Here is a 12,356-nt window from a genome sequence, read left to right on the forward strand (position 1 = left end):
CCCATTTTCAAACTGGGTTGTCTTTTTATTGTTCTTTTGTTTTCTGTTTTATTTTTGGCCATGTGGCTTGTGGGGTGTTCCCCAACCAGGGATCGAACCCCCACACAAGGCAGTAAAAGTGCAGAGTCCTAACCACTACACCTCCAGTGAATTCCCTCCGTGTCTTTTTATTGTTATGTTGTAAGAGTCCTTTATAATTTCTAGATACAACTCCCTTATCAGCTACATGATTTGCAAAACTTTTTTTCCCTTTCTCCCATGGGTTGTCATTCTTGATATTTGTTCTATATGTCTTAAGGTGACTTGTTTCATCTTAGTAGGTTACTCCTAGAATTATGATGTAGACATTCTTATTTTTCCCCATAAGTATTTATTTTAACTTTTTATTTTTTATTGGGGTATAGCCAATTAACAATGTTGTGACAGTTTCAGGTAAACGGCAAAGGGACTCAACCCTACATATACATGTATCCATTCTCCCCTTTCATAAATATTTTTTGTCCTAAATAATAGTTTGCTTGATATCTGCAGAGATACACCAGCTTTCTTTTGGTTAATATTTTCTATTTACTTTCAACCTTCCATATCCTTGCTTTGGATGTTTCTCTTTGTAAACAGCATGAATCTGGGCTCTTTTTATAATCCAATCTGACAGCCAATCTGGCCAAGTTGGTGCATTTACAATTATTGTGACTCAGGCTAATCAGAGGTGTCTGCAATCTGCCACGGACTGGACGGGAGGAGGGAAAAGGAACAGCCATTTATCAAACGTTAGTTCTGTGCCAGCCTGCGCCATGTGTGTCCCACAGGTGGCCTTGCTCAAAGCTCACACTGTGTTGGCATAAACATCATTACTCGTATTTTTTGGAAGGTTTTTCTTTTCTTAATGGCCAAGCCATGTGGCTGGCAGGGTCTTAGTTCCCCAACTGGGGACTGAACCTGTGTCCTCAGCAGTGAAAGCTCGAGTCCTAACCACTGGACTGCCAGGGAAGTAACAAGTTTTTTGGGTTGTTTTGAAAGTTTTTTTTTTTAATTGAAGTACAGTTAACTTGTTTTTCTAAGTATACAGCAACACTTTTTCAGTTATATATAAATATATATATATATATATATATATATATGCATGCATGCAAGCTAAGTCACTCCAGTTGTGTCTGATTCTTTGCCACCCTATGGACTATAACCCACCAGGCTCCTCTGTCCATGGGATTCTCTAGGCAAGAATACTTGAGTGGGCTGCCATGCCCTCCTCCTGGGGATCTTCCCCATTCAGGGATCGAACCCATATCTCTTATATCTCCAGCACTGGCAGGAGGGTTCTTTACCACTAGCACCAGCTGGGAAGCCTATATATATGTGTGTGTGTGTATATATATATCCTTTTTCAGATTATTTTCCATGGTAGTTCAGACGGTAAAGAATCCACCTGCAATGCAGGAGACCCGGGTTCAATCCCTGGGTAGGGAAGATCCCTGCAGAAGGGAATGGTTACCCACTCCAGTATTCTTGCCTGGAGAATTTCACGGACAGAAGAGCCTGCTGGGTACAGTTCATGGGGTCACAAAGAGTCAGACACAACTGAGCAACTAACACTTTCCATTATAGGTTATTACAAGATATTGAGTATAGTTCCCCATGCCATACAGTAGGTCTTTGTTGTTTATCTATTTTATATAGAGTGCACATGTTAACCCCAAACTCCTAATTTATCTCCCCCCTCCATTACTCCTGTTTTATAGAGAAAGGGATCAAGGCTCTGCATGGTTAAGTACCCCAAAGCTGCACAGCTAGTAAGCAGCAGAGTCGGGGTCCTGGCTGGACTCCGGACACCATCCCTACGACTTGCAGGCCATCCAGGAACCATCCCAGAGCGAGCAGGATCCAGCTGCACCTTGAAGGTCAGATTGTGATAGAGAAGGAAAGGGTTTCCAGACAAAGGGTATAATCACAGCTGTTGCGTACAGAGGTGCATCATGGGCTGGAGGGTGGGGCCCCTGTTCCACTTGACCCAGCCCACCCACAGGTGTAGAAATATCTGTTCTCCACATTCACCCCCTCCCACTCCCCGCCCTTACCCCCCAGCACTTCTGCCCGTGATGGGCACAGTAGGTCATGCTAAGAGCTTATGCGGGAATGCGGGAAATAAGGTCACTCTGTTCCTGTTCCAGTTGTGTTCAGAGGAAATGTTTAGCAACCCATTGAGTGGGGAGGGGGACTTGGAGCATCTGCCAGTTGCCATGGTGTAAATACTCCAATCTCAGCTAAAAACTCACTAAAATTGCAACATCACTAAATACACAGCTCTTGTGAGCCCAGAAGAGCCAACTTCAGGCCATCACCCTAACTACTCCCTTCTGGAAAAGTCTGCCCAAAGGTGGATGAGAACTGCTACTGAAGGCTATGCCTTCTCAATGGGGTGCAGACCCTTTATGCCCCCCCCTTTTTTTTCTTCAGCTGGGCTTGGCAGTTTCTGCCCTTCAGGGAGTGGTACAGAGATAGAGCTGAAAGAGCGCTTGCCTAGTGAGCTGCTGGAGACAACAGATGCACCTGTGAGTGTTTATGTGTTCTGTTAGTGCCTGCACAATTCTACACATGCCCACATGCGCCTATGCACACTCACGTGTGTCTGTATGTGGGTGAACATGCCTGTGTAATTGGGGGCTATTCCTGAAGTTGAACCAGAACAGGAACCAGTAAGTGGTGCCTTTTTAAATGTGATGCTTTTAAAAAGTACCTGTGTGCTGATTTTGACCACAGTTGTGTCCTAAGCTATCAATGGCACGTGGTTTCTGTCTGCCTCAGCAATTCTGAACCCCTGTCCCCATGGGCACAGGGACACGGCCCAAGATAAACATGGAAACCAGCTTCTGGGGCTTCTAGGAGACGACAGTTCATGGCATACAGCCGAATCCTCAGTTGAGTGGGAATCCTGGTCAAGGAGGACAGTGAGCAGGAAGAAGTGGGGGTGGGGGGTTGCAGGCTGTCAGCAGGACGCAGGTAAGGAGGGGGTGGAGTACAAGGGACAGGGCCAGAGATTCAGGAAGCGGGTGCTCCAGATCAGTGGAAGCGCCTTCACTCATCTGCCTGCAGGCATCCCTGGCACCGCTGCAGAGGCTTGTGGGGGCAGGGGATGGACACATGTCTAAATCAACCCAAGGGACCAGTGCCAACCAACTACCAGCTGACTCCATCACTCAAAATGAATGGCATTTTCTTGGCTCCACACTTTGCACACTTTGCTGGTGGGCAGAGCCCCAAGGAGAGGCTTGATTCTAGCTGGCCAGGGAGAGACTGAGTTCCCAGAAGGGCAACTGGGACTGCTGCACCACCTGAGGTCCCCAAATGCAGCCCAGCCTCTCCACCCACACGGCCCCCAGGACTCCCCTCCCCTCTCCTGCCTTTCCTCCACCCCCCTCCCCCCATCTCCCTGCCCAGCTCACTACAACCATCACTGGCCTGGTCAGGGTTTTCCTGCAGGATTATTTGCAGCATATGTGCATGTGTGAGTGTGCACACAAACCCATGTGTGCCTGCCCATGCCTGTGCACACTCAGGTGTGACTGAGTGTGCACAATAACCTCCACGTGTGCCTAGGCCTTGAATCTTCTCCCTTGGGGTTTATTTTGCCAGAGTTCCATGTATCATCTACAACCGATGTTAACATGGCTATCATTCAGGGACTTCCCTTGTGGCCCAGAGGTTAAGACTCTAAGATTCCAATGTAAGGGGTGACGGTTCCATCCCTGATTGGGGCATAAGATCCCACAAGCCAAGTAACGTGGCTAAAAAAGAAAATAACAATAGAATAAAACAGCAGTCACTCACATCTGAAGTCCCTCAGAAGTCACCAAATTCAATGCTTCTTAGACCATTGGTATATGCTATTGGTATATAAATAGACATAATTCTCACTTTGATGGGACCAAGTGCCGCCTGCATCTTTTTTGTTGTTGTTCATTATGCATTTTTTTGGCATCAATTTTTATTTCTTTTTTGGCCATGCCTCTGGGCATGCAGGATCTTAGTTTCCCAACCTGTGGGAAAGGGATCAAACCTGTGCTCCCTGCAGTGGAAACTTGGAGTCTTAACCATGGGACCTCCAAGGAAGTCCCACATGACACATCATTTGATGGACCTAGGTACCCCATTCTCTTGGACATGGTGATGTGCTGAGGAGCCCAGTTGTTCAGGTACCCCATTCTCTTGGACATGGCAATGTGCTGAGGAGCCCAGTTGTCCAGGTACTACGTAGAGATCTGCGGAAATTGCCTACAGGCTTTCCCGTATGGCTGTCCCAAGGGCCAAGCCCCAGCAAACAGCACTGGCTGGCCTGCCGGTTATCCCATGTCCTCCAGGGCACCTTTTACAGATGAGACCCGAGGACTGGGACCTGCCTGGACCTGAGGATGACCTCACAGTGCCTGGACCCCTTGGTCATTAGCATTCCTGGAAAAAATGTTTGAGTAGATGTTATTGAGATGAAGGCCTTCCCAGCAAGTTAGATCTGTGCACATAACTATCTTCCATCTGGGAAACAGGCTAAGGTCACTTACCCAGACTTTTAAAGTCAGCTTGCTACAATGATTCTCTAACAGTTTTTGTCATATTGGATGTTTTACCTAGAGGGAATCTTTCCACTAGATTTTTTTTTTCAAAGTATCTCCTTTTGCAACAGATTTGAAATAAATTTTTAACTTGGGAATGAAGTGCTTGAGTGTTCAGTCAATTCAGTTGTGTCCAACTCTTTGCGACTCCATGGACTGCAGTCCACCAGGCTCCTCTGTCCATAGGATTCTCCAGGCAAGAACACTGGAGTAGGTTGCCATGCCCTTCTCCAGGGGATCTTCCCTACCCGGGGGATCGACTCGCATCTCCTGTGTCTCTTGCATTACAGGCAGATTCTTTACCCACTGAGCCACCTGGGAAGCCCCTTTTAACTTGGGGTGGGGGGCGTCAAATCAGTGTACCTTCTACTGCCCTCTAAACAGCTTAACATGAGTACACTTTGAACACAGCTGCTTAGAAGAGAAAATTAAGAAAAAAAAGTAAAGTTATCGAAACAGAAATTGAGGGGAAGATTGTCTATATCCACAATCACCTGTCTTCCTTCCTTCCATTCTTCCTTCTTCTCTCTGTCTCATTTTTTCTTCTTTTCTCTGTTTCTTTTCTTTCTCCCTCTGTAAGCAGATAGGTTAAGGGATCCCTGGAGAAAGAGAACCAGGAATGAATTTCCTGACACTATTGTTGTTTAGCTGCTAAGATGTGTCCAACTCTTTGTGACTCCGTAGACTGTAGCCCGCCAGCCTCCAGTGTCCATGGGATTCTCCAGGCAAGAATACTGGAGTGGGTAGCCATTCCTTCTCCAGAGGATCTTCCCAACCCAGGGACTGAACCTGGGTCTCCTGCATTGCAGGTGGATTCTTTACCATCTGAGCCACCAGGGAAGCCAGAAACAAGGCAGGCTGCATTTGTTTACGCCCCGTAATATATCCTTGGGGCAGGGTCCTGGTTCCTCAGGGGATATACGTAATAATATATTTTTGAGTTCTGCAGGAACCAAGGCCCCCATCCAGGTGGAAGATAGAACGATGACGTTGACACTCCTGAGTTCAATCACCTTCAGCGTGAACTCTGTCACCCTTGGCCCCAATTCTATGCTGAATGCTCCTTTGCTCAAGCCCCCTCATGAATATGCATGTACCTTTAGGTTAATGGCATCACCAACAAGAGTTTGAGCAAGTTCCGGAAGTTGGTGATGGACAGGGAAGCCTGGTGTGCTGCAGTCCATGGGGTCGCCAAGAGTCGGACACGACTGAGCAACTGAACTGACCTTAGGTCAAAACGTCCCCAATTTTGCTGTTGGGGAGACACTGCTTTGGAGGAGATGCCCCCTATTTTCCTTACTTGCTGCATGTAATAAATCCCTCCTTCTGATCCTTGGCTTGGTTGTGACACCCACCAAGGGACAAACCCAGTTTTCAGGGAACACCTTCCCTTCCATTTCCTTCCCTTCCCTCCCCTTCCTTTCCTCCTTTCTACCTTTGGGAAAAGCTTCAGGAAGGTTCCTGGCGCTCCTTAAGCCCCTAGGAGTCTAAAGCTCACCCCTCACTTCTAACCCCACCCCACCCTAAACCCTTCCCCCATCAGCAGCACAGGGTTCATTAAACAGAAAAAAAAAAAAAACTATTCAAAACTCAAGTATCTAGCAGCCTCTGGTAACTGCAAGTGAGAACGTGAGTAAGATCTGTAAAGATCCTGTGAGTCAAGGGGGAAAATAAGGTTTAATTTACAGAAGTCTCGTTTTGACCATATTTTCCCCAACCTCTGTCCGCCCACCCACCCCCACCCAGCCCGCGCGGGGTTTCCAACCCTCCCAGCCAGCCTTTCCTGACCCACCGTCCGTGACCCACCTTTCAGGCCGGACTCCCAGTCCCCTCCCATGGAAATCTGACCTGTCACCTCAGCTGCTGGCTCAGACCACAGACCGGGACACAGCCCAGCAGGAAAAGTCCAGAAGTGATCATCCCCACAGGCTCACGCCCCCTGGGGCATCGCCCAGATCCGCATCCGGAGCCTGGGGGGCTGGTGGGGGGAGGGGCGGTCTAGGTCTCTAACTCCCAAGTTCCAGGAAGTCTTGCTGAGAGGCTGCACGCCCCCTCCTCCCACTTCCCGTCCTCCCCTTTCTCCTCGCCTTTCCCTCCGCCCCACTCCCGGATTAAATTCCGGAAGAGTCCCGGAATTTGCCTGGGGTCCTGCAGGCGGTCCCTATCCCATCTGCTTTCTCTGTTATTCTAATCGAGTCTCGGGGACACCCTTTGTCAACTGCCGAGAGCTATGCATATGACTGGGGTTGGTATTGTTATTACTAAGAGACGCTCGGTTTCGAAATCGCTTTGAATTTTCTTGCACCAAATCTTGGCTGTTCCCTTGCCTGGAAGCCTCGGCCGCTTGGGACTTTTTTCCTCCCTGTGACTTGCGGAGTGGAAGCCCACTCTTGCTTTCCTGCTCGGGAAGAGGGTGGTTTGAGACGGATGAGCAGAGAACTTGAACTTGGAGTTGTCGGGTGGGGGCTGGGACTCCTCCTCTCTGCCTGCCTTACTCGCTGACCTTAGACAAGTCACTTCACGTCTCCGAGCTTCAGTTTTCTCACCCAGAGTGGACTGAGCCCCCTCCTCAGAGTGTTGTCGTGTGACCATGTGCCAGGGGAATGAAAGTAAAGCCCCTGGTGGCTGCACTCTGAAGGACCTGGGTCAGTGACAGGTCAGGCATGCTGGCTGTCTCCACCCGCTGGGGGAGGGCTGGCAGGGCGATCTGAGTTAGCATATTTTAAAAATAGGATGTCCAGTTAAAGTAGTATTTCAAATAAGAGACTTTTGTTTTAAGTATAGAAGTATGTCCTGTACAATATTGGGGATAGACTGAAAAAAAGTGTTCATTATCTGAAACCCAAATTTACCTGCAAACCCTAAACGAGAGACTAAGGCACTGATGATAGATTCTCTTGCTGCTACCAGAGAGTTTTTGTCTGAGACTGAGAACTCCGGGGAAGATGGAGTGAGAGCCTTTGAAAGAAACATGGGCTGAGGTAGAAAGATCTAGAACACAGCCCTAAAAAGGGTAGTAGTGGCCTCCAGGCCAGTTCACCTTCTGCTCTCAAACCAGCAACAAACACACCTGCAGCCTGGATGGGGGCTGGGCTTGGTGGACCCCTGTCTCTCCTCTTCTCCGCCCCCCCCCCCCTTTCCAGTTTACCTGCTCCTCCTCCAGCTCCGGCTGGGGACTGGCCACTAGGCCAACAACCCACTTCCCAACCCTGCATTCCCTACACCAGAGGGACAGCAAGAGATATCACAGAAGCAGCTAGACTGAGGTGGTAAATCAAGAGTAAAACTTGCTCTGTGTTAATTATCTTCCAGGAAACCAGGACTGTGTCACTGCAGAAAGCCGGGAGCAAGACACGCCCCAGAGCTGGTTTAACCTGCTGTGACCAGACTGGCTGAATTAACCATCGCTCAACTGGACACATGACCACTCCATTCCTGTGCAGGACTTTCATCCGACAAACATTTTCTCCCCTCCTCTGTCCATCTCACTGGGAAGCATCAACTGGCTACTCCTCCTCCATCCTGACTCCGCCCCCATCAGCTGTCTGCCTCTCCCTCCTCCACCTCACCTAGTCAGTCCCTTGGATCCTCCCCAAGCCCCACTGCTTAGCTCAGGCTCATCAGAGCTCACCTGAACTGCGGCAGCCTCCTCCCCATCTACCCATCTACCCCAGCTCCATTCCCCATAAAAGCAGGTCTCAGCTTGCCCCTTCTCTGCTGCTAATCCTCTGTTTTGCATCAGAGGCGAAGGCCCAGCCCTCAGGGACAAAGAGCAGGACAAACCAGGGTGCCTGAATAAAACATGCCTCTTCCAGTCAGTCACCTAGGAGAAACTTACTCATCCCAAGAGGGGAGGCGGGGAAGAAGCTCGAGGAAGGATTCTGGCTCAGCCAACTCTCATCAACCAAGGCGAAGAAGGGGGACACAGTGGTGGCTCAGCCTGGGGTAAAGACTAGACCCCACTCCACTTACAAACTGCCCTCTGCATTTCTTAGATGCTCAACCTCATTCATAACATGTTGCTCTGTCGTGTCCGACTCTTTGTGACCCCACAGACTGTAGCCTGTCAGGCTCCTCTGTCCGTGGGATTCTCTAGGTAGGAATACTGGAGTGGGTTGCCATTTCCTTCTCCAGGGGATCTTCCTGACCCAGGGATTGAACCCTGGTCTCCTGTATTGCAGGCAGATTCCTTACCATCTGAGCCACTGGAGAAACCTCCATTCATAACTTACGAAATGTAAATTAAAGCTACAAGATACCATTTTTCACCCATCAGATGAGCAAAACCAGAAACCCAACAAAAGAGAGCTCATGCCTGTTGAGGTCAAGCTGTCTGAAAACAGTCTGAAAGTTAAGTGGCACAGTCTCTTTAAAGGGTCAACTGGTAATACCTGTCAAAAAATTATATATACAAACTCTTGGTCCTAGCAATTCCACTTTCAGAAGTTTACCCTGCAGGTATACAAGTGCCCCGGGGTTTTCCCAGTGGAACAATGGTAAAGAATCTGTCTGTCAAGGCAGGAGATAGTGTGGGTTCAACCCCTGAATTGGGAAGATCCCCTGGAGGAGGAAATGGCAATTCCCTCCAATATTCTTACCTGGAAAATCCCAGAGACAGAGGTGCCTGGCAGGCTACAGTCCATGAGGTCGCAAAAGAATTGGACATGACTGAGCAACTAAACAATAACCACACCATACAGTTGCCCTAAGATGTATATAATATGCACCAGGATATTCATTGAACTATAGCTTTCATAGTTTCCATTTGGAACCTAAATAGGAGGGTAGTTAATAAGTTCTGCTTCAGCCGTACAATTAAATATTATGTTCTATTTAAAAGAATGAGGCTGCTAAGTACTAAAATTAAGTGATCCTAACTAAGATTTATCGTGTGCAAAAGCAAAGTGCAGAACAGTGAGTACAGCATTTAAAGCTTATTATTTTTTTAAAAATGTAAATGTTTCATAAGTATAGAGTGTCTTTGGAAGGAGACAATCAACAACAGTGTCCTGGAGTAGGATGCTGGGAGACCAAGAATAAAAATGGGAGGAAGACCTTTTGGTGTTTGCCCTTTGAATTTTGTGAAATATTATCAAATCCAGCAAAATATCATGAATGTATATTTCATATGTATATAATGTATGTGTGTGTGTATAAAATAATTTTAAGTGTAGATGAATTTGTAAAAAAATATATTTATTTATTTATTTGGCCATGCCTCAAAGCTTGCAGGATATTAGTTCTACAACCGGGGATCAAAACTCAGCAGTGGATGTGCAGAGCCCTGACCACTGGACCCCCAGGGAATTCCCTAAAACTAGGGGATTTTTCTCCCCTAGTGCTCCATGAGAGATGGTGATAAGCATATTGCATGGCCCTGCCCCTTCCGGACCTCAGTTTTCATCTATACAATGGCAGTCTCAGGGACTGCAAGGAGATCAATCCAGTCAATCCTGAAAGAAATCAACCCTGAATATTCGTTGGAAGGACTGATGCTGAAGCTGAAGCTGCAGTACTTTGACTATGTGATTTGACGAGCCGATTCATTGGAAAAGACCCTAATGCTGGGGAAGACTGAGGGCAGGAGGAAAAGGGGGTGACAGAGGATGAGATGGTTGGATAGCATCACCAGCTCAATGGACTCAATGAATTTGGGCAAACTCCAGGACATAGTGGAGGCCAGAGGAGCCTGGCGTGCTGCAGGTCTGTGAGGTCACAAACAATCAAACACGACTTACCAATTGAACAACAACAGTGGAAGTTTGAGACCAGGTTCCTGCATTATTTCTTAATCTTACAGCTAACCAACCAAACCAGTACCGATGTAGTGGCCATAAGATGACCTTTGATGGGCTGGGGAAGGGATGGTATAAAATGGCATTAATGAATGAGCAAAATCCAGGAGATAGAGGAGGACAGGGAAGCTGGGTGTGCTGCAGTCATTGGGTTTGCAAAGAGTTGGACATAACAACTAAACAACAACAACAATAAAAGTAGGAGGAACTGCCATCGATTGATGAACAGGATCACTCCTGTGGCTTTGGAGCAAGTGATCATGGGAAAGCTGCATCTGCCTGCGTTGGGGACACCTGTCTCTCCTGAAAATCAGTTCCCTAGGGCTTGGCAGCTTCTTCCCTCCCATCACCTATTTGCTTCTCCCATCACCTCTCTGCCCGGCTGCCTCTATCCCTGAGGCCCTCAGGGAGGAGCTGGCCCAGGGGAGGAGCTAGAGACAGCAGTGGAACAAGTTCTATGGGGCAGAGGGAAGGCGCCTACCTCCCTATTTATTAACTGAGGTCCTGGCCTCCCTCTGGCCCTGATCTAGGCAGATCAGGCTCTGCATTGCTTAGCCTGCCTGCATGCTCTTCCCCACTTCCCTGTGCCCATTCAAAGGAGGCAGCTCTCACAGATGCTGGAGCTTGACACACCCAGCTTCTTCCCCCAGTCTAGCCTCCTCCTCTAACAGGGGATGTCTGTGCCTGAGGCTGGGAGACCTGAGATGCCTGCTACGTTGAGCCTCCCTGGGAGGTGAGAGCTGGCAATCTGAGCCTTCAGAGCACATTCGGAGCCTTAGTTAGCAGGCAGCCACCTCCCTCCAAAGCTTCCTGTTGGGCTCAGCACTGGCCTTTTCTCTCTCTCTCTCTTTACAAAAAAAAAAAAAAAATTATTTATTTATTTGGCGGTGTCAGCATGTGGGATCTTCAATCTTCGTTGCAGCATGCAAACACTTAATTATGGCATTGTCTAGTTTCCTGACCAGGGATCGAACCCAGATCTCCTGTACTGGGGGCACGGAGTCTTAAACACTGGACCAGCAGGGAGTTTCCTGGCCTTTTTCTTAATGATCTTAATGATGAGGGCCAAAGAAAAAATACATGGGCTTCAGAAGAGCCGAGTCTGGATATAGTCCTGGCCCTTATTCTCTCTCTCCCATCCTCCCTGGGTTTTCTGTTCTAGATCAGTCCTGGCCCCCTGAGGAAGTCACTCTCCTTCTTGAGGCCTTGTAGTCCAGCTGTTAGAAGAAGGGCTTGGGCCCAGGAAGCTGTGTGTTACCAGATGCCCCCAGGTGGTTCCAAGGCAGGTAGTGGGTGGACAGGGTTAAAGAAGCAGCTGTCTTGTACATTCCAGAAAGGCTTTGACTTACATTCCTCCTGGATGTGCCCCTGGAAGCCAAGGGTCTGAAGTGAGCAAGCAAGAGGCTGGGGCTTTTGGAAACAAGCCAGATGATCCTCTTAGTAGGACTTGACTCTGAAAGCTGCTACCATTAGTGGTTAGGATTCTGAGCTTCTACTGCCTGGGGCCCCAGTTCAATCCCTGGTCAAGGAACAAGACCCTACAAGCAACACATTGCAGCCAAATAAATTTAAAAAAAAATTTTTTTAAATACCAATCATACAACCCAGCCATTGTGTCCTTCGATTCTTACCCAAGAATGAAAACATGTCCACATAAAGACTTTACACAGATGTCTGTAGGAGTTTTTCTGGTAATAACTCCAAACTGGAAACAACACAAATATTGACCATTAGAATGGGTAAACAAATATGGTATATCCATACAATAGAATGTTACTCCGCAGTTAAAAGGAACAAAGGATTGATTCACACAACATGGGATGAACTTCAAAATAATTATGTTGAGTGAAAGAAGACCAAAAAGAGTATATTCTGTTTGATTTCATTTATGTAAAATACTAGAAAGTGACAGAAAGGAAATCAGTGGTTACCTGGGGCCACCTGGGTAGAGAGAGAG

General features: G+C 47.8%; 1 protein-coding gene across 2 annotated transcripts in view; it reads right to left on the reverse strand.

Annotated features, from left to right (window-relative positions):
• SPNS3 (SPNS lysolipid transporter 3, sphingosine-1-phosphate (putative)) overlaps nt 1–6,621 on the reverse strand; it is a 64,278-nt gene extending 57,657 nt beyond the window's left edge. Inside the window, exons 1-2 of one of the 2 annotated variants that reach the window (XM_065909636.1) lie at nt 6,453–6,621; nt 5,099–5,203 (exon numbers count right to left, since the gene is read on the reverse strand). The gene's annotated coding sequence lies outside the window, so the exon portion shown is untranslated. Of the gene's footprint in view, nt 1–5,098; nt 5,204–6,410 lie in introns of both variants that reach the window. The other variant, XM_065909637.1, reaches the window with a different exon arrangement.
• Nucleotides 6,622–12,356: the final 5,735 nt, after the last annotated feature.

This window comes from Muntiacus reevesi, chromosome 18, assembly GCF_963930625.1.
Source record: "Muntiacus reevesi chromosome 18, mMunRee1.1, whole genome shotgun sequence".
In the NCBI taxonomy this organism is placed as follows: domain Eukaryota; kingdom Metazoa; phylum Chordata; class Mammalia; order Artiodactyla; family Cervidae; genus Muntiacus; species Muntiacus reevesi.